Raw genomic sequence first — 20,024 nt, forward strand, 5'->3', positions numbered from 1 at the left:
TTTTCTTTTTCTTTTTTTTTTTTACAAGGTTTTGCTCTGCCACCCAGGCTGGAGTGCAGGGAAATGATGATGTCTCACTACAGCCTTTATCTCCCAGGCTCAAGCCATCCTCCCACCTCATCCTCCGAGTAACTGGGACTACAGATGCGCACCCCCAGGCCCAGCTAATTTTGTTTGTTTTTGGTAGAGACGGTCTCCCTACGTTGCCCAGGTTGGTCTCCAACTCCTGGACTTAAGCAATCCTCCTGCTTCGGCCTCCCAAAGTGCTGGTATTACATGCATGAGCCACCGCACCTGGCCTACTTGTGCATTTAAAACAAGTTTCCAGAAAGCTACTTTCCCAGAATCTGAGCATTGTTAGTGGGAGAGCCAGGGATCTCGGTGGTATGGCCATGTGGCCCCGTGTGATGGGAACACGTCTGCGTGCTTAGTCATTCATGCTCAGAAACTAACCTGTCTCCAGAGAAAAGGCTCACATAAATTCGAGTCTCATTTGATAGATGTAAGTAGGAGATGCTTCTAGAAAAGTGATACTGCATTCACTGAAAAGAAAATCTAAAAGCCCTTTGCAAGTGGTTTTCATGCTTCCCATTTCATCTATTAGCAAATTTATGGTTTTATGCGCATGCCGACTTCATGTTAAGAAAATAATGCTTCTGCTTACATTTGGACACTCAAAACTGCCTGATGTTTTGTTTTTAATGTTTCTTCTTTAAATTCACTTAAACATCTGTGCCAAGAATTTGAAATGCTGCCAACATGTAACTGTGGAGTTAAGAAAACCAGGCCCCTATTGCCATAAACGTGCCAAATGGTGCTGGTTATACTCCTAAATTCTACAGTACCATTGTGGTAATAATTTTTCAAAACAAAGCCCAATAAGATCCTGAGTGTAACAGCTAACTACCATAAATCATAGTTCTTTACTTGGCAAATCATTTCTTTTTTTCTTGAGAGTTATATATCTTGGGAACACTTGTGGACTTAGCTGTTTAATGAAACATTACATAAAAAGATAATATTCACTAATGAGCCCAAGTGCACCCAGCCAAAGTCCATACTGTTGAATCAAGGCTTCCTCCAGCTGTTTGTAAGACAACGTAAGACTGAAGAAGTCACCTTTTTCTGAGTTTACCTTTAACAAAATAAAAACTCTCTGCAGAAATGATGCATTTAATTCCCTACCATAAGGCAATATACAGAATATACAGCACCACGGGAGTCTGCAGGCACATTTCTAGATATTTTTTCCTTGGGGGAAATGAAATCAATTCAGGACCCATAAGATGGTATAAACGAGCTCATTCCTGTGTGTGTGTGTGTGTGTGTGTGTGAGAGAGAGAGAGAGAGAGAGAGAGAGAGAGAGAGAGATGCCTTCTCTAAAAGGAGATAATGAGAAAAGGTCAAAACAGAGGAATGAAAGTAATTAGAGGCACATGGCAGAGAATTTGTAATGCAAAACCAAGCCTCCAGGATAATCCGGTCTAGAAAGGAAGGCTCTACCACAGAAGGCAGCAGCTGAAAGAATTGATGAACAGAAGAGTTAAATAGAATGTGATCATTGAACCAGTCCAGAAGGCACTTCTATTTCCTTTCAGAGATCATGGAGTTCTTTGTCCATAACATGTCATTTTATTTGCAGCTTCTGGCCAGAAGAAATCAGATCATTGTGAGCAGTGGCCACCAAATCTACTTCTGAGTATGTAGTGGCCACAAGAAATGTTTCAGGATCTGTGGATAAGCTTCCCTAACATCATTTTTCAAGCTTCAAGTCCTCAGAACCCAAGTTCATTTGCTCAAAGTGCTGCTGACAGCTGCTCCTTAAATAAGTGAAAAGTGATTTTAATCTCAATACATTCTTAATCGTGTAATTCAGGCAAAAATGCAGCAAGATTCCAAAACGTTATTTTTAACTGAATTTATGCAAATAGTCACTCTCCCTTTCCCAGTTTTACAGCATACTATAAACTAACAAACCCTCTCCTAGTTTGCTCTTCCTTCCAGGTTTGGCAAGTAATGAACCAGGGTTGGCTGTGTGCACTTTTCCTTCTCTCTGAATTTTCAATAGGTTTTATTCAGCATAAACATGAACGTAGTCATCTTGTGGTTTCCCCTACCCCCTTCATAAAAGAAAGGAGAAGTGACAGATGAATAGCAATGGCTAATTTGGTAAGAAATTCTTCAATATGTTAACAAAGGGAGTTCTTATGGAATTGTGGCCAAGTTCTCCAACTTCAGGTGTCTTAAAGATTCACCTGTGGGTGATGGCAACCAGCTCTTCCCCATTGTGGGTGAGGAACAGAGCAAAGGAAATGAAATTAAAGCGTTGCAGAGAGGACTTTGGTTTAAGTCACCTAGACGAACACCTACATTTAGGGCTTGTAACACAATGGATTCCTTCCCATGGGAGGGAGTAGTCCCCATCCTTGCAGGGCTTAGAGAGGAATCAGTGTGTTTGAAAGCACAGGATGAACAAGATGCTGTGGCAAGCTTTTCCTAGGTCTTTAATGTTTCATGTTCTTTAAGGTTCCTGAGGCCTCCTGGGAAATGCTTTGTATTTAGGCAGATCTGGAGAGCGCGTCTGATTCTAAGGAAGAGTCTATGATACCATGAAATGAATTATGCTGTATATTCTGTGAAATATTTTAAGATATATTCAATGTTTGAATTCCCAGGGCTTCTGGAAGGGTCTGAAATTGAAAATGAGGCACGGTGCCACTGTCACCTGCATCACGTGTGGCACTCTGTAAAAAAACCTCCGGGCTAGCAGCCTTTCAGCACAGGTATCACTTAAGAAGAGAAGGGACCATCTCTGCCTTCTCTTCTCTCACCAGCACTACTTCCCTCGAGTACTGTTTCCCATCCACAGGCAAAGGAAATGAGACACACCCCAGTCCCCTTCCACATGACCCGATCTTGCCTCTCCAGTTTTTAGTACAAGCAACCTGATAGTGATTTGCTGTGAGATCAACCAACTGTGGATCATTAATGGGGTCACTTACTCTTTCTTCCATGGCTCTCAGGGCCAGAGTTTAAAAATATACCCAAGGTGGGAACTGAGTTGATGAGCTCCTACCCTCAGGGAAAAAGCAGCGTATCAGGAGTTTAGGGAGCTTGGTTCTAGTCCTGATTCAGCCCCTGGTTAAACGTGTGCTCTCAAGAAAGTCCTGGAACCTCGCTGGGCCACAGTTTCCTGGTCCTTAAAAGGAAGGAGTCATTCCTGGGTTGTCTTCCTGTTCTTTGAAAGATGCTCTTACATCTCCTAATATGCTCAGATTCCACTGTTTTCTCTTATTTCCTTTTGATTTGTTTTCCTTGGAACTCCGGTTGTTGCTATAGGCAGATATTTGTAATTTAGAGAGCAGATGTCGGAGAAAATAAAAACGAGGGGCAAGTCTGCATGGAAACAACTATTGTGGCTTCTTTTGGCAAAAGTGAGTGGGCTTGCAAAGGTCCTGCTAATTTGTAAGAACCATGACCTTTTCCCAGGAATTAATATGCTCATCTGAAAGGAATCAAGATTCTTTTAATGGACATAATGGCTTATGCTTAAATCAAACTTCTGCTTAAGTACCATGAATTCTAGGATGTTTGGTGGGTTTTTGTTTTTTTTTTTCTTCGTCTTCTTTCTCTTTTACTTTTTTTTCTTAAGCAAAGGCCTACGTGTAAGATGACTGAGAAAGATTTAAGCCCGCTGCCACAAAAAGGAAAGGGGGACAAAAATACAGGCAGCTAAAGAAAAGAATGAGGACCCAGTCAAGAGACCCTAAGAAGACGTTGAAAGGAAACGTTTCAGTTAGCAAAGCAATCAAGGCCCCAATACTGTTTTAACGGCTCAAAGTTTAAAAAAGGGAATAAAGAAAAATTAAAGTGAGAGAGGGAGGAGAGAGGGAAAGGTTAAGCCAAGACAGAAACTGTGAGCAGATAGATGTGAAAGGGGCTGAAAATAAGTGAAAAGTGAAAAATTGCTTTATGAATAAACCGTTAAAAAATAGTGAGTGAAAAAGCAATTGTGCTTCCAGTTATTACTGAATCACAAGCTCGTGGAAGCCAGCGGCTGACCCCAGCAGCAACTCCACACTAACCTACATGGCAGCAGTTGGTGCACTGCAGTTCCTGTGGGCGGACACCGTTTTCTACTTGAGTGTTCAGTTTCATTGTGATTACCTTCCATCACTGTCGCATGTGGGCCATTTTACCGCCTTGAACATAAAAAAAAACCTGACTTGGTCATCTCTCTAGCCTGCTGACACTCCAAAGCAGGTGATATCCTCCAGAGGACACACATAGACAAAGGGGTAAGGGCAAGGGGAAGGTAAGCAAGCCTGAGAGACGGAGAAACCTCTGCCTGCCCCTGCTTTTTCCTGAAAATGACAATGCGATTTCATACTCAGTGCCCCTGGTCATTCTTGGAGGTGCGTTCCCACAAGGACATGGACGAGTCTCTTCTATGCTGACAGTCAACTGATCACCCTTCTTAGGAACACATCTGGGCTCAGGCTTAGCAAATGAGATGCCAACCATAGCAAACCTCCCTCCACCCCTTGGCATACTTGGGGAATCATGGGGAGCCCTAGGAAGTGGACCGGTTCCACCAGTGTGACCGCCCTCCTCCTCCAGGAAGAGGCCCAAGAGTGGAAGTGACAGACACCTGCCATAAGAGAGGTCAGTCCTCATGAAGAATGTCTGGTACCAAATGGCACACGCTGTTTCCGAAGCTGCAGGCTTGCTCTGCTTCTCATTGCAAGTGCAAAACCCACTTTTGTATTAGAACTGCCCCCACACAGCTAGCTTTTGGTTATATGCTTCAACGGAAAGGAGGTGGGAAATGGGTGGCCACAGATTCCAAGGTAATTTGTGTGGGAGTACTTCCTGGGCACTTTATTGGTAAGCGTTCACCCTCCCTGAGCACATCCTCATCTCGGTGACAGACGTGGGGAGGCAGGTGGTCTTCCAGGGTTCTAAGGTTGGAGAAGCTAGGCCAGGGGAACATTTGACCCAGATGACCCAGAAAGCAGTTAACTCATGCACACAGCTGGATGCATAATCAAAGAATGAGGTCCGATTTTGATGAACCTGTTTCATTTTTAATAACCAGGGTAAGACTGTAGTTCTGTACATCTGGCCAAGGGGGCTGAGGTTTTCCTCAAAGGGCCATGCAGATCTTGGTATCTTTTTTTTTTTTTTTTTTTTTTTGAGATGGAATCTCGCTCTGTCACCAGGCTGGAATGCAGTGGCGCGATCTCGGCTCACTGCAACCTCTGCCTCCCGGGTTCAAGCGATTCTCTTGCCTCAACCTCCCGAGTGGCTGCGACTACAGGCGCCCGCCACCACCTCCAGCTAATTTTTGTATTTTTAGTAAAGACAGGGTTTCACCATGGTGGCCAGGATGGTCTCGATCTCTTGATCTAGTGATCCGCCTGCCTTGGCCTCCCAAAGTGCTGGGATTACAGGCCCAAGCCACTGTGCCCAGCCAGATCTTGGTATATTTTCTTGCTGTTGCTACAAGAGGTCCCTGGCCTCGTGCTGATGGGAAGGTTTAAGGCAACGTGTTTTCCTCTTTGAGACTGTTCATAAAGGAGGTAGACAAGATTGGCCTTTGAGTATCTCCATCCCAGAAATAAGAAAATTCAGGTATGGAAAGTCAAGGAATATGCCCAAGACACCTGACAAGTCCATCCTGGAACTGGAAACTGAATCCCAGCTTCCTGGCTCTGGGCAGATTAGACAATGCTCCTATTGCTGAGCTGGGCAGGGGCCAAGTGAGCCACTGGCATTGTTTGTGTGTAGGGCAGGCTTGCCAAAGCAGCAGAGCCTTACAGCATTACATGACTGTCTTCTGCCTTGTCAGGAGCTTGACTCTTAACTAGTTCTGCAGACACTTCAGTAAGGAAGGAGGAGATAAGGAGTCTTGGAGAATCGTGGCTTACTATGGCCTACCATTACTCTGAATCCATCTCACTTCTAACTACACAAAACCGTTCCTGTCTCCGAAGCTGAGTTCATTCCAGATACCCACTTTACTGAAAGGTTTCCATCTCTCTGGGGGTGGCCAGTTCCCCTGTGAAGTGCCAGAGTAAGGTGACATTTCTGGTGCTTTAGCAGAAAGGTGGATGTCAGGCGTCAGCAGTTCTCCAGCAGCCTTAGGCCAACAGTGTTCCAGAGAGGAAACTGAGGCACAGAGCTAACCCCACCCCATCAGAGTGTTCCTGAGAGACCTGGCAACTGCACCTAAAGAGCGCCACGATCCTCAGGTAGGGGGCATTGCACAATTGCAAAAATTCACATGCTATTTTGGATAAACCGGCTTTAAAGTTCATTCCACTCTAGAGACATGGAGGGTTGTGTTTTCTACAAAGGAAAGGAAATGTATTAATGGACATATTTTCTGCTTCAAGTGCACACACACACAAAAACTGTGTTGTTTCTGAGCCTAAGGAGGTATGTTCTTTGTTTTAAATATTGCCCATGCATAGTTAACCAGTGTACCTGGAGGCAGAGATGAAAACTGAGAAAGAACAGTCAGGTCTATCTTTGTGTTCCAAGACAATGTAATCCCACAAGGCACAATTCCTCTAAGAATTATCTGAAAACTTTCAGTATGCCCACCTGTTATACAGCTTTTGCAACCACCAGAAACCCTAAAAGATTTATAGCTGGATTGCTTCAAATTGGTCGTTTTTGTCTCCTCAAGTTTTGACCTACACGTGGATTCCAGACTGAAAATTACATTATCCAAAGCAAACCATTCAGCCCATCTTAGATAGATTACAGCTGCTTCAACCTTTCCTCCAAATGGAGGGTAATAACATAATATATTATAGCTCATCTATAGCCTGAAGAATTATGTGCTCTTAAAAGGATTGGCTGAAAAGAAAGAAAAGGAAGGAAGACAGGAATCTTCTAAAACTAACTATATAACTTAGAAATGAGAGAAGCATCCCTTAAATTCAGGTCTGAATCTTGTTCACATCAGAGATGTGAGCACTTCAAGGTGATGGTATGGAGATGAACTTTGCTAGTAGGGACTCTCAACCCATCTCTCTGAGTTCAGCTGAAGGCCACTGGGCACTTGGTGGGCTTCTCCTAAAGAGGCATATATTTCTGCAAGATTAAAAAAAAAAAAAGGCAGGGTAAAGTCTGTAGCTGCAGGTTGACAGACTTCCTTCCTCTCTTGGGTTTTTCTCCCTTCTAAGGGCCGTTTGAAAGTTCTTCTTGTGCTTCTAACTGAGCAGAAACCACATCATGTCTTTTGTCATCATCTTTGCTCACCACTGGAGACCCTGGTGGTTAGAGAGGGAAAGTCCCTTTGGATGGTACATATGGGGGTAGAAGGTGTTGGGAGCCAGCAGGGGGTCTGGGTGAAGAGGGAAGAAGAGAGGAGAGGTTATCAAGCCTGCCTCTCTGGCCCAGGCAATATACCCACCCCGGCTGGACTTTCCAATCCTCAGAGTGGCAAAGTATATCTTTTAGGTCATCCACTATGTCCCTGGTTATGTTGAGTTGCTGAGGTAATAATCAGGGGTATCTAATCTTTTGGCTACCCTGGGCCACAAGGGAAGAAGAAGAATTGTCCTGGGCCACACATAAGATACACTAACACTAACGACAGCTGAGGAGCTTAAAAAATAATCACAAAAAAATCTCATAATGTTGGCCGGGCACGGTGGCTCATGCCTATAATCCCGGCACTTTGGGAGGCCGGGGGGTGGGGGCGGTGGATCATAAGGTCAGGAGTTTGAGACCAGCCTTGCCAAGATGGTGAAACCTCGTCTCTACTTAAGAAATACAAAAATTAGTCGGCCGCGGTGGTGGGTGCCTGTAATCCCAGCTACTCGGGAGGCTGAGGCAGGAGAATCGCTTGAACCCAGGAGGCGGAGTCTGCAGTGAGCTGAGATCATGCCACTGCACTCTAGCCTGGGTGACAGAGCGAGACTGTTTCAAAAAAAAAAAAAAATCTCATAATGTTTTAAGAAAGTGTATGACTGTGTGTTGGGCGCCTTCAAAGCCATCCTGGGCTATGTGCGGCCCATGGGCCACAAGTTGGACAACCTTGGAATAGATCATTGAACAACAACAAAAAATTTACTTCAAGAGTTCCGTGTTTCTGGAAAGCCCAAAGAGTGGCCACAGTGGCCTCTGTGTGGCCTGAGAATAGCTTTTACCTGCCTTCCTGGCACAGAAATTACCTGGAGGTGGATTGGAAGCAGAAGCAGGGAACAGGAACACAGCTACATATTTGGTTTGAGCTCTTTTAGAGTAGACTCTATAGAGACATTCTATTCTCTTTTTTATTGTGATAAAAAAAATAGAACATACATTTACCATCTGAATCACTGTGAAGTATACTGTATGGTAGGATTAGCTATATGCACATTGTTGTGCAGCAGATCTCTAGAGCTTTTCATCTTGCAAAACTGAAACTCTATACCCATGGAACAAGAGCTCCCTGCTCCCCTCCCCCTCAGCTCCTGGGTAGTGACATTTCTTGATGGTGCTGTTAACCATGAGTACTTTTCTTCGGTTAAGTCTATAAACTTGATTTCCGTAGCAAGACCTGTTTTGAGTTCACATACCAGCTGACCTGCTTCAGGAGTAGTTCAGATTCACTCCGCCATGAACATTCATCACTCACTATGGGTCATGATCACAAATGCATGTCCTCAGCACTCTGGCTGGGCTTCAGTAATTTATGGAGTTGTTATTTGCACCACCAAACCAGTCAGGAATGAAAATAACGATCAACTCCTCAAATGTTTACAAGCCTCCTGGGCTATTGCACATGTAATTTAGAGCTGCCATCTTGTCTCCTTCTTTCTGTCAGTGGAATGGAATGTCCTCTCCAGTAACTCGTTGCCTTTAGGAACACGGGGAATAAAAGGCTCCTCGACCTGAATGGTCTAGTCAAGGCTGGGCTGAAGTCCTCTTTGGTAGCAAGGTGTTTGGGTTCTCATTGCACTGCAATGCTTCTACACAAGTCACTCCAAAACAAACCTTCCCTGCAGGTTGTCCTTGGAAGCAGAGCAGGAGGCAGTTAAGTACTCTCACCCAATCAGCACAATCAATTTGTCATTCCCTGAAAATAGAGTCGTCCCTCCAGTCTGTCCAGGTCGGTGGGGATAGAGGAAGGCCCGGCTGCCTTTGAGCAATGCCACATTCCAGCGGGGAGTGGTTCCCCCACATTCACCACACTAGGGCGGGCGTGTTGTGCCTCGTGCCTGCAGCCACCCTTGAAGTGTTGTTGTTAAACAACAGTCATGAACTCTGGAATGTCACTGGTCATTTATAGCGTGACTGTGTCACTCTGTAAATGACACTGTCAAGCTTCAAGGCCTAGAATGAAGTTGGCTTGCTTTTCAATAGATCATAGTCCCGCCCAAAACAAAGCTTCCAGGCTTTTACAATGTACTTCTTACTCTGAAACTCCTAAGAGAATCGAAATGCTAGGGAAATAAAATACACGAATAGACTACAAATCACACTCCAGTCATCTTACAGACCCTTTAAAACACACAGAACAATTTCACCATACTATTTGCAAACAAGCAGCTTTCTGGAAATTAGCTGGGTGCTTCCTAGAGCAAGTTTTGTCTTCTCTCAGTCTTGTCTTGACTTTTCCTTCTTTGGTTCATTTCCTTCATGAGATAAATGAAGAGAGCAAGAGATTGAGGTTCCAAAGAACATGTGATTCGTGAGTCATGTCTATTTTTTTCTCTATAGTGTTCACTGAAAATTCATTGTTCCAGTAGAAGAAACAGAAAGTTAAAATGAACATTAAATACTGCCTTTGCTATTTCTGTAATACAGCAATAATTATGAAGATAATGCTTCTCATTTGATTTATGCTGTATAAGTTACTGTTGTATCATTTTATCCTCACAAATACCCTCCGAGATAACTTTATTATTCCCATTTTGCATATGAGAAAACCGAGGCCCAGTGAGGTCAAATGAGTTAGATAATGCAGGAAAAAACCTTAACCCAGTGCTCATACAAAATAATCCACAAACAGTTACTATCTGTAAGGAACTTCCGTGACATCACACACCTGGGAACTGTGACGAGGACTGTGACCTTCCTATGCTGTGGTCACTACTCACTCCACCTCAGCAGAGCAGCCTTAGGCCATAAAATACACAGATCTTTAAAGAGAAATATGGTTTTAAACCTATTCTGCAAACTACAGCTTATTATGTACTATCTAGGAAGGTAGAAGGTTTGTGGAGGATCCACTAAATGTAATTCCCGTAGTCTTGTGTTCTTTTGACCCATTCCCCCCCACAAAAAAAGTGCTTACAAAATCCTTCCTACTGTCCCTCTTAATTTTAAATCCCTTTCATCAGATAGGTTGAGTCAACACCTGAATCCTGAGATTTTTAACAATTTTTGGTCTCAAGTTGTAGGTTTTCCATTGTATTAATGAAAGATAAGTCCTGCATTTTCACTGATTCATTCTACGAACATTTATTACCTGCCTATTATACTTCAAACATGGGCCAAGCTGGGCATGAGGGCCAGGTTCAAACATGACCAGGACCTTGACCTCAAAGAAATACTTGCTTCATGAGGGAGAGAGCAATGTACAATCTGATTAACGTTATTTGTCTCTTTTAAATAAATTGGTTCTATTGGGATTATTAAATTAGAAATACTAATACCCAGCTTTCATTTTGTAGCATTTAATTTGATAAGTGTTTGGGGATCCTTCACATGTATTCACCTTTGGTTTAGTAAGGTTACTTAAGTAACAGCCGTGTATACTGACTATATATTAGAGTTCCAATGTCTGCTAGAAAATTCATATTTTACTTGTTATATTTGTACTAGCCCCCAAGAGCATTGCTAGAATGGAGTTTCAACAACAAAAATCATTGTTGAACATGGCTATACCCACAATGAAAGTACGAGTTATTATAAATCAGTGAGGGCCGGGCGCAGTGGCTCACACCTGTAATCCCAGCACTTTGGGAGGCTGAGTTGGGCAGATCACTTGAAGTCGGGAGTTCGAGACCTGCCTGGCCAACATGACAAAGCCCTGTCTCTACTGAAAATACAAAAATTAGCCGGGCATAGTGGTGCACACCTGTAGTCCCAGCTACTCAAGAGACTGAGGCAGGAGAATCACCCGAACCCCGGAGACGGAGGTTGCCATGAGCTGAGATCGTACCACTGCACTCCAGCCTAGGCAACAGAGCATGACTCTGTCTCAAAAAAAAATCAATCAATCAATCAAGGAGAGTCTAGGAACAGGTGGTTTGTTCCTTGCAATAGAACTACAGTATCATTTTCAGGTACATCTTCAGAAACATGAGTTTCTGGATAAGATCGCAAACCAAAAGAAGTTCTAAGTTTTTGTTTTTGTTTTTTTTTTTTTTACATTGCATAAAACACTCTCTGCTGAGATGTCGTAGGCTTTGCCTTCAACCATCCTAGCATCTCATGAGGATGCACAAAACCATTTCAGGCTAACCATTATTTTATATCAAAAGAGTGCATTCCCAGAACAATAGTAATACTGGGGAGGCACATGAGGGGAGCATCGGTGTCACAAAATGGAACAAGCAAGATACTCTGGGGGATACTGGTGGGACAGGTGATCAAGAGACCCAGGTTTAATCCTGGTTTGGCCGGCTGGGTGGCTTTAGCAAGACATGTAACCTCCCTGCGTGTTTCCACATCTGTTAAATGTAGCAGTTAACCCAAATGACCTCTTGAGTCCATTTCTACAAACCAATGAATGTAAAGCGTATTGCTCATTTTAATAAAGCTGTATGAACATTAAAAATAGTGTTGAAACATTTGGTGGTGGCTCTCTCTTCTAGCCTCTGCCCAGCACGGGTGTTTTGGTCGTGATGGCAAAGGGAAACGGGAGCATTGCCTTGTAGCTCTTGGCTCAGAACTTTGGGAGGTTTCAATGACTCAGCACGAGGCCCTCTGCCCTGTGGGTCAGGCCTGCAGGTGCTCAGGTGGGCCTTGTTATGAAGGAACTGACAGCACTTTCGTGTGAGGCAGGAACTTGAAATGTGGACCGTTTCAATAGCCACTCAGATTCCAGGGCACTTGACTCAAGCTTAGGAGTGTCAACCTCCATCCCCTCATCAAACTGCCACCTTGGATAATTATGCTCCTCAAATTACTGTCTTATTTCAGTGCTGTGTGGCATCCACACTTCCCATTCCCCGGTGTTGTGGAGTTGGCTTGTTGTTTTCCAGCCCATAAACCTGATGACAAGGCTTTTACTGGTTAGGGAGTGGATCGAAGGATGAACTGGGATATTCTCTCTAGACTTAATGGGTCTGCTCCTGCAGGTCACTAAAGAGTAAAGAGAGAAAAAGCAAAGAAAACAAGCAATCCAACGCTCTTCCCCTTCCCTTCCCCTTGAGGGCAAAGGAAATATACCACCTTAGAATACATTGATGTCTCGCTACAGTCACTCTAAGTAAGGGTCTTAGAAATCTTGGAAAGGTTATAAAGATTAATAGAACACATATGCATATGGGAAAAAACTATTCTTGTTTTTAAGAAGTAATACGTTGCGAAATTACAAAGCTGTATGATCTTTAAGTTATGAGATGTCGACATAATTGTTTTGAGATCAACCAATCAGACCACACATTTCGTACTACTAGGTTATAATGAGTGTTCATTAAATATCATGATAACAACACCCTCCTTGTTTGTTAACAAAGGGCATTCTCTTCCTGTATCACCGGTGACAGCTGATGCAGGACAATTAAAGTCATCTACTCGTTCTCTCTTTTTCCTGATTGATTCCAGAGCTGTTGTGTGGCCAGAGTGCTTTTTTCCCTTCTTCTTCTCTTCCTTCTCCATTTTCATCTTCCTCTGAACTGCACTAGATCCCCTCATGGGAGGGACTGTCACCCTCCCGACCAGTTGAGGCCCTCTTGGTGATGCTTAACTTTTCCAGGTCACTGGGCCACTGTTCTGTGAACTGAAGTCAACACTTAATAAATAGCATTCCAATAGCTGGAGACATCTGCCTGCCTCCCAAGGTGACCGATTTTTCCAGAGGACTGTTTACTCTCCTTGCTGGGCTAGCCAATGGAGTTCTCTCTTCTAAGTGTGAACGTAAATGTTGGAAAAATATTCAACTTTTGGGAAGCATATTCTAAATATCTGCTTTTGTTTTTTATCAGTTTTATTTTATTTTATTTGTGTTTCCTTTGATTGGTTCTCTGATTTAGGCAAGTCATTTAACCTTTGAAATGCCATTTGCTTCTCCATACCACTGGCATGATTGAGGAGCTTTAATTTATTCATCCAATATTGATTTATGCTGTATAAGTAACTATGGTCTGTTGGTCATTGTCTCATTTTATCCTCACAAATACCCTCCAAGATAACTTTATTATTCCCATTTTGCACATGAGAAAACTGAGGCCCAACGAGGTCAAATGAGTTAGATAATGCAGGAAAAAAACCTTAACCCAGTGCTCATACAAAATAATCCACAAACAGTTACTATCTCTAAGGAACTTCCGTGACATCACACACCTGGGAACTGTGACGAGGACTGTGACCTTCCGAGGACATAGTACAGCATAAAGCCATACTATGTGCATAATGCTGTTTTGTTTTTGAGTGTCTGTGCCTGTTCTGTAAGCAGTTACAAACTCATTGAGAAGACAGACATTTACACAGGAAAAGAAAGCTCACACTGTCAGGCAGCACATGGTAAGACAATGTTGCGTGTACAAGGATATTCACTGCAGCATTGTCTGTGTAACAACGTTTTGGAAAACATCTAAATGTCCATTAACAGAAGAAAGGTTAAATAAATTATGATCATCTATATAATGGAATACTACACAGCTCTTAAAGAAGAATGAGGCAGAGCTATGTGTACTAAAATGGGAGAGCTCTCAAATATAGCTTTAAGAGAAAAGAGGAAGTGTGTAACCGTGAGTACCGTGTCATTAGTGAAAAGAAAAAAATAGGAATATAGATACAAAGTCTTACATATACATGGAATATCTTTGAACAGCTACATAACAATCTGCAGAACTGGATGCCTCTAGGGAAGAGATGGCTGGAGCACGGGTTGGGAGAGAGATTTGCTTTACCTTGAATATTCTTTTGCATCTTTTGAATTTTGTATGAGGTACATATATTATCAAATTATTAAATAATATTTAGAATGTGTCCTAATCCTCTGGTCAGCTCTCAATATTGAGGGCTGGCAAACATTAAAAAGGCACAAGTAGCGAACTTTTTCATAGAGGTCTGAACCATGGAGTGGATTCTCTGCGAAAGGTTTAAAATAGTTCTGTTGGAGGAAGGCATGGGAGTTACCGCTCTGTCTCCTTCAAGTCAGTTCCAATCCAATGCTTCTGACATGGACAGCGGGACAGAAGGAGGGGTTTCAGTAACTTAATACTACATGACATGGGGTTTCAGGTCACCATCTCAACATGTTTATTCAAAAGGGAGGGGATTTGGGAAACACGGAGAGAAAGCTGGAAGAGTCTTCCTTCTCTGAGAACCTGTGTTGTCACACTCATGGGTGTTCTCTGTCACCTGGACACATGTGGCCAACTAGGGGACTGAGCAGCCCTGGCTCCTGTCATAAGAAGGGTTCTAGGTTCTTCCTGGCACATTCCCAGAGAGTCTGCAAGCTTATCAGAATAGCACTTCATAGACTCAAAGAATCTCTTAGGGAGGAGGGACCCTGGAGATTTTCCTCAACTTCCTCATCTTACAAGCAGGCCACTGGGGACAAGTGACCTGCCCAAGGACACATCAAGCGTCAGCTGCAAAGCTGGGACTACACCCTAGGTCTTTTAACTCTACATCCAGTGCTCTTTCTGTATCACCGCCACATGGTCACAGTCCCCTTGGGTTTTCAGCAGAGGCAATGCTAAGGACATGACAGTTATTTTCCCCAAACCAATGGAACACTGTGAGAGCAAGTTCAACAACTCAGGCTTGGGACTTCCCTGAGACCAGGCTGCTGAGACAGGTTTTGGGGTGGGGGTGGAGAACTAGGAGGTTCTCTCTCTTGCTCAAGAGAAGGTGGGTGATCACACAGACTTTCCAGCAAACAGCCAGGGCAGGCAGCCTTCGGGGCACCCAAACCTCCCCACCACGGGTCCAGTCCAAGCCAGACGCTTCAGCATTGACACTCGACACCAAAATGTATCTCATATCAATTTTTATCAGTGAGGGGTTATATAAAACCTCCTACAAGCTCAGATCGGAACCATATAATAAGAGAAAAATGGATAACTTTTGTCCCTTTTTTATGTAGGGAAAAAAACACCTCAGTAATTGAACTAATCTTTTAAAATGCAACAAAAGGCCGGGCACAGTGCCTCATGCTTATAATCCCAGCACTTTAGGAGGCCGAGGCAGGCGAATCACCTGAGATCAGAGTTCGAGGCCAGCCTGACCTACATGGCGAAACCTCGTCTCTATTAAAAATACAGCAATTAGCCAGGCATGGTGGGCGCCCATAGTCCCAGCCCCGGGAGGCTGAGGCTTGAACCGGGGAGGTGGAGGTTGCAATGAGGTTAGATTGTGCTACCACACTCCAGCTTGGGCAACAGAGTGAGAGTCTGTCTAAGAAAAAAAAAAAAAGAAAAAAAAACATAACAAAGGCCAAAGGCCAAAGTCCCCCCGACTTTGTTACCCCCTTTCTCTTTTCGCTATGGACATGAGTCCCCCTGAGGTGTGTGATCAAGTGAGGTCTCTGGGCACCGAGTCTGCTGGCTGTGCTGGCAGCCCTTCACCTCTCCTGGGCATGCAGTCCCAGGACCTTGCTCACCTGAGTCTCACCTGTGTGTGTAGCTCCAACATGGTTTACTTTCTATTTACTGAAACCAACTTCCTCTTTCATGATGACTTTGGAAAATGGACTCTGGACTGCTTGGAGTTCATAAAGACACGAATCAGGGTATCTTAGTCCTGACATGAATCACTTTCTCTCCCCACCCATTTCCACAGACACCTGGGTAATTTGGTCTCACTGAATCCCTCCTGCTGTCTTCAGGAGGATTTCCGCCACCTTGGCAGCATGAGTCAAAATGGATCATCCTCCTTGCCTCACTGCTTAACGAACTGAGGTGTGTGTTGGAGCTGAATGTTTACAACACAAAACCACCAACCATCTTGTTTCTTCATGTTTTGACAGCCCAGAAACTGAGCCGCAGGGAGAGGACCTCCCCATTCCTGTGTAGAAGACAGGGGCCTTCTTATGTCTTAACTTTTCTTGGCTACTGTTTGGCTTTCAGTGAATGCTTCGAAAGTTCTACCCTGTGTCCAGCACCCCAGGTCTCAACTGAGAAAAAATGTCAGCACCTAAGCTAATCTTCATTCCTCATTTCCAGCCCCAGCGCAAGGGGTTTGCAGTCTGTCTTTGGAAATGACTCAACCAACAGTTGGGAGTGAAAAAATGAATGATGCCACACCTTCAGGCTTTGTCCTTTCCTTTACCAAATCGGTATTTAATGAACAACTTAAGATTGTACTTCCTTGCAGTGAGTTTGCATTTCATGAGACCATGAAACTAAAGAAAAAGTCAGCCAACCTCACTGCTCCCTCAAGAAGTCCTCATTTCTGAACCCAATTATTTCATTTCTTATTCCTCGGTACGAATTCTCTATGTACATTCACGACGTATCTCAGAAGGGGCAGTGGGGTCTCACTGCTGCTTAAGGCACCTTTGAAGTGCTTTCTTATTTCTATTATCTTGACATTTTCACTACCCTTTCCCTGTTTTTTTCTTTTTTCTGCATTTTTCTTGTCAGATGTTGGCAGATATTTGAGTTGCCATTAGTATTTAAGTTAGAGTTCTGTTTTAGGCAATGGTTATTTTACAAATAGACACAAATAGCTTCTAAGTATCCCCATGGCTTCTTTCCTCCTTCTCCGTGTTTACTAAACTATTATTTATTAAAATTATTAGTCATAAATTATCATTGTTTAGTTAAAAACAAAAAAGCATTTGTCCAGGCACGGTGGCTCACACCTGCAATCCCAGCATTTGGAGAGGCCGAGGCTGGCAGATCACTTGAGGTCAGGAATTTGAGACTAGCCTGGACACATGGTGAGACCCTGTCTCTACTAGAAATACAAAAATTAGCCAGGCGTGGTGGCACATGCCTGTAATCCCAGCTACTTGGGAGGCTGAGGCAGGAGAATCACTTGAACCTGGGAGGCAGAGATTGCAGTTGGCTGAGATCATGCCACTGCATTCTAGCCTGGAGGACAGAGTGAGATTCTGTCTCAAAAGAAAATAAAAAAAAAAAGCATTTTAACATAATAATAATATTTTTAAGTGTTTAATAAGAAAGAGATTATTATATAGTAAAATTGTCCATATTTACTATACTATTTCTTTTTTTCCCCTTTTCCCAAGGCAGAGAGAAAGGGTAGGGGAGATTTACTCTTGTTCTGATCCGGAACCAATCTTCAGTCCCAGTTCATTCTTCTTCCTGCCTGAAAATAAGAGTTAATGCTTCCCACATGCTTTAGAAACGCAAGTTCATATAACACCTAGCAAACATGTCTTGTCTTCCTTTCACCAAGGAGATGGTCTGGCTCTTCATACTATGCTGTCCTGCCTCTCACCACCTCTACGCTACCTCATCACCTCTTGAGCAATTAAAACACACGCGCACAACCTTAAACATATTTAAAATATTTAAAAATAATTCATCTATATAATTTGGATCCATGGACATTAACTTCCTCAATGTGATGTTGGCTGGGCGCTGTGGCTCACAGCTGTAATTCCAGCACTTTGGGAGGCTGAGGCGGGTGGATCACCTGAGGTCAGGAGTTACAGACCAGCCTGGCCAACATGGTGAAACCCCGTCTCTACTAAAAATACAAAAGTTAGCCAGGTGTGGTGGTGGGTGCCTGTAGTCCCAGCTACTCGGGAGGCTGAGGCAGGATAATTGCTTGAACCCAGGAGGCAGAGGTTGCAGTGAGCTGAGATTGTGCCATTGTACTCCAGCCTGAGTGACAAGAGAGAAACTCCATCTCAAAAAGATAAAAAATGAAAAAATAATAATAATGTGGTGTCTTTGAGTCCAGCTATTTATTGTCTGCTGTGGCGAAGTCTGGCAGGGAAAACACTATAATGCTGACAAATAAGAAAAGCAACATGACGTTCAAAATATAACACAGAAATGTCATGCTTACCAGGATCATATAAGTTACTTTGATGATAAGACTTTGTCCTTTTAGAGCATTGGCCTCTGCACGGCCGGGCCGGGTGGCTCATGCCTGTAATCCCAGCATTTTGGGAGGTGGTGGCGGGCAGATCACCTGAGGTGAGAAGTTTGTCACCAGCCTGGCTAACATGGTGAAATCCTGTCTCTACTAAAAATACTAAAATTAGCTGGGTGTGGTGGCGCACACATATAATCCCAGCTACTCGGGAGGCTGAGGCAGGAGAATTGCTTGAACCTGGGAAGCAGAGGTTACAGTGAGCAAAGATTGTGCCACTACACTGCAGCCTGGGCGACCAAGCGAGACCCCATCTCAAAAATAAATAAATAAGTTTAAAAAAGAACATTGGCCTCTGATCCACCAGAAAGAATTTCGTAAGATTCAATGCTAAAGCTCAGCTCGTGGCTTGTTAGGGCAGCCCCTCATTCAGACTTTTTTAGAATCTATTTACTCCGACTTCATACACAAATCTGAAAGGGTAGGCGATCTGCTTTCCAGTCCACAGAAGACTAGAAAGACAAATCAAATGGCAGAGCCAGGGGGACAGTGCTGGAAACCAGCACCCTGAGAGAGGGTAGCGGAGGGAACGGATATCCAAGCAGCTGGAAGAGGAGCTTTGCAGAGGCCCAAATGTCAGACTGATTCATGTCAGAGATGACAGCCCCATCCACAGCTCCCCTGACACTGAGAAAGACAGTAACTGTGCTCATCAGCACGTCCTGAAGCCGCCAAGACAAGAACAGTCCACGATCAACTGCAGCAGGATGAAGAAGTTCACAGCTTTTTGAAGGAATCTCTATACATAATGGTTCAAGTTTTATTTCCTGAAGGATATCAGTAACATTGAGAGCAAAAAATGACTCATTCCCTAAGATTTCGGGATAGCCTAGTTTTGCTTTGTGTATTTGCATGCAAGTTATCCTAGAGATAAGGCACACTGTCATCTATTAAACTAGTCTCCGATGACCATAATTTTAGATCATCAAGTGACAGGTTTCTCAGATTATGAAACAATAATTAGCCTTACCTTCATGAGTCTGTAAAGCATGTATGACTATCTCAAGGGACCCTGCATGTCTCCTAGTGCAGGTCTCACCACTGACACTGGCAAGAGCTGGAGCCAGCCCGGGACTGTGGTTATTTTGCATACACGAAAAGTCTGGTAATCTCTTTGAAGGGCCTGGACTGGGTACAAAGATCCCTCCCTTTTCGCATAATGGTACTTTACTTCCTGGATTATAAAGATATTATTTTACTGGAGAGAAAGGAACTGGATTTGTGGCACATTTTTGTCCAATGATTTAAGCTAATTCCTCATGTTCAAAATGAAACTTTCAGTTATACGCTGACCAAAGGAAGCAATATATTTCAAACTCAACAGAATCTTTTTATTCGCTCTTCCAATCTACAAACATCCCAGATTCCAACATAATTACCACCTCAGGTGTTGGTTAAAGAGCATTTTTAAACTTCCTGTGGCGGACATTTCTAAGCATCCAAAAAGTAGACAATAGCATAATGAACTTCCAGGTACGTTGAGTACCTTCAGCTGTTACCAATATTTTGTCAGTCAGTCTTAAACAGTATGCCTTAGTGTGCCTACATGAAACTCCCTTTATTTTAATTTTTCAGAAGGTTGGAAATATTTGGGCAGCCAGGCCTCCAACCATGAGGTATGATTAGAAAGATTTCAAAGGCTCTTCACCCTACAGATGATGCGTGCCACCGGGAGTGATATATTCTTGGTTCTCTCTCTCTCATCTCTCTGAAAACACAAATGCTCCTGCTGAGGGGGCATTGCTGAAATTCCTAAAACCTTGTTAAGAGTT

Source organism: Trachypithecus francoisi, unplaced genomic scaffold (assembly GCF_009764315.1).
Source record: "Trachypithecus francoisi isolate TF-2019V2 unplaced genomic scaffold, Tfra_2.0 Lachesis_group15, whole genome shotgun sequence".
Lineage (NCBI taxonomy): Eukaryota > Metazoa > Chordata > Mammalia > Primates > Cercopithecidae > Trachypithecus > Trachypithecus francoisi.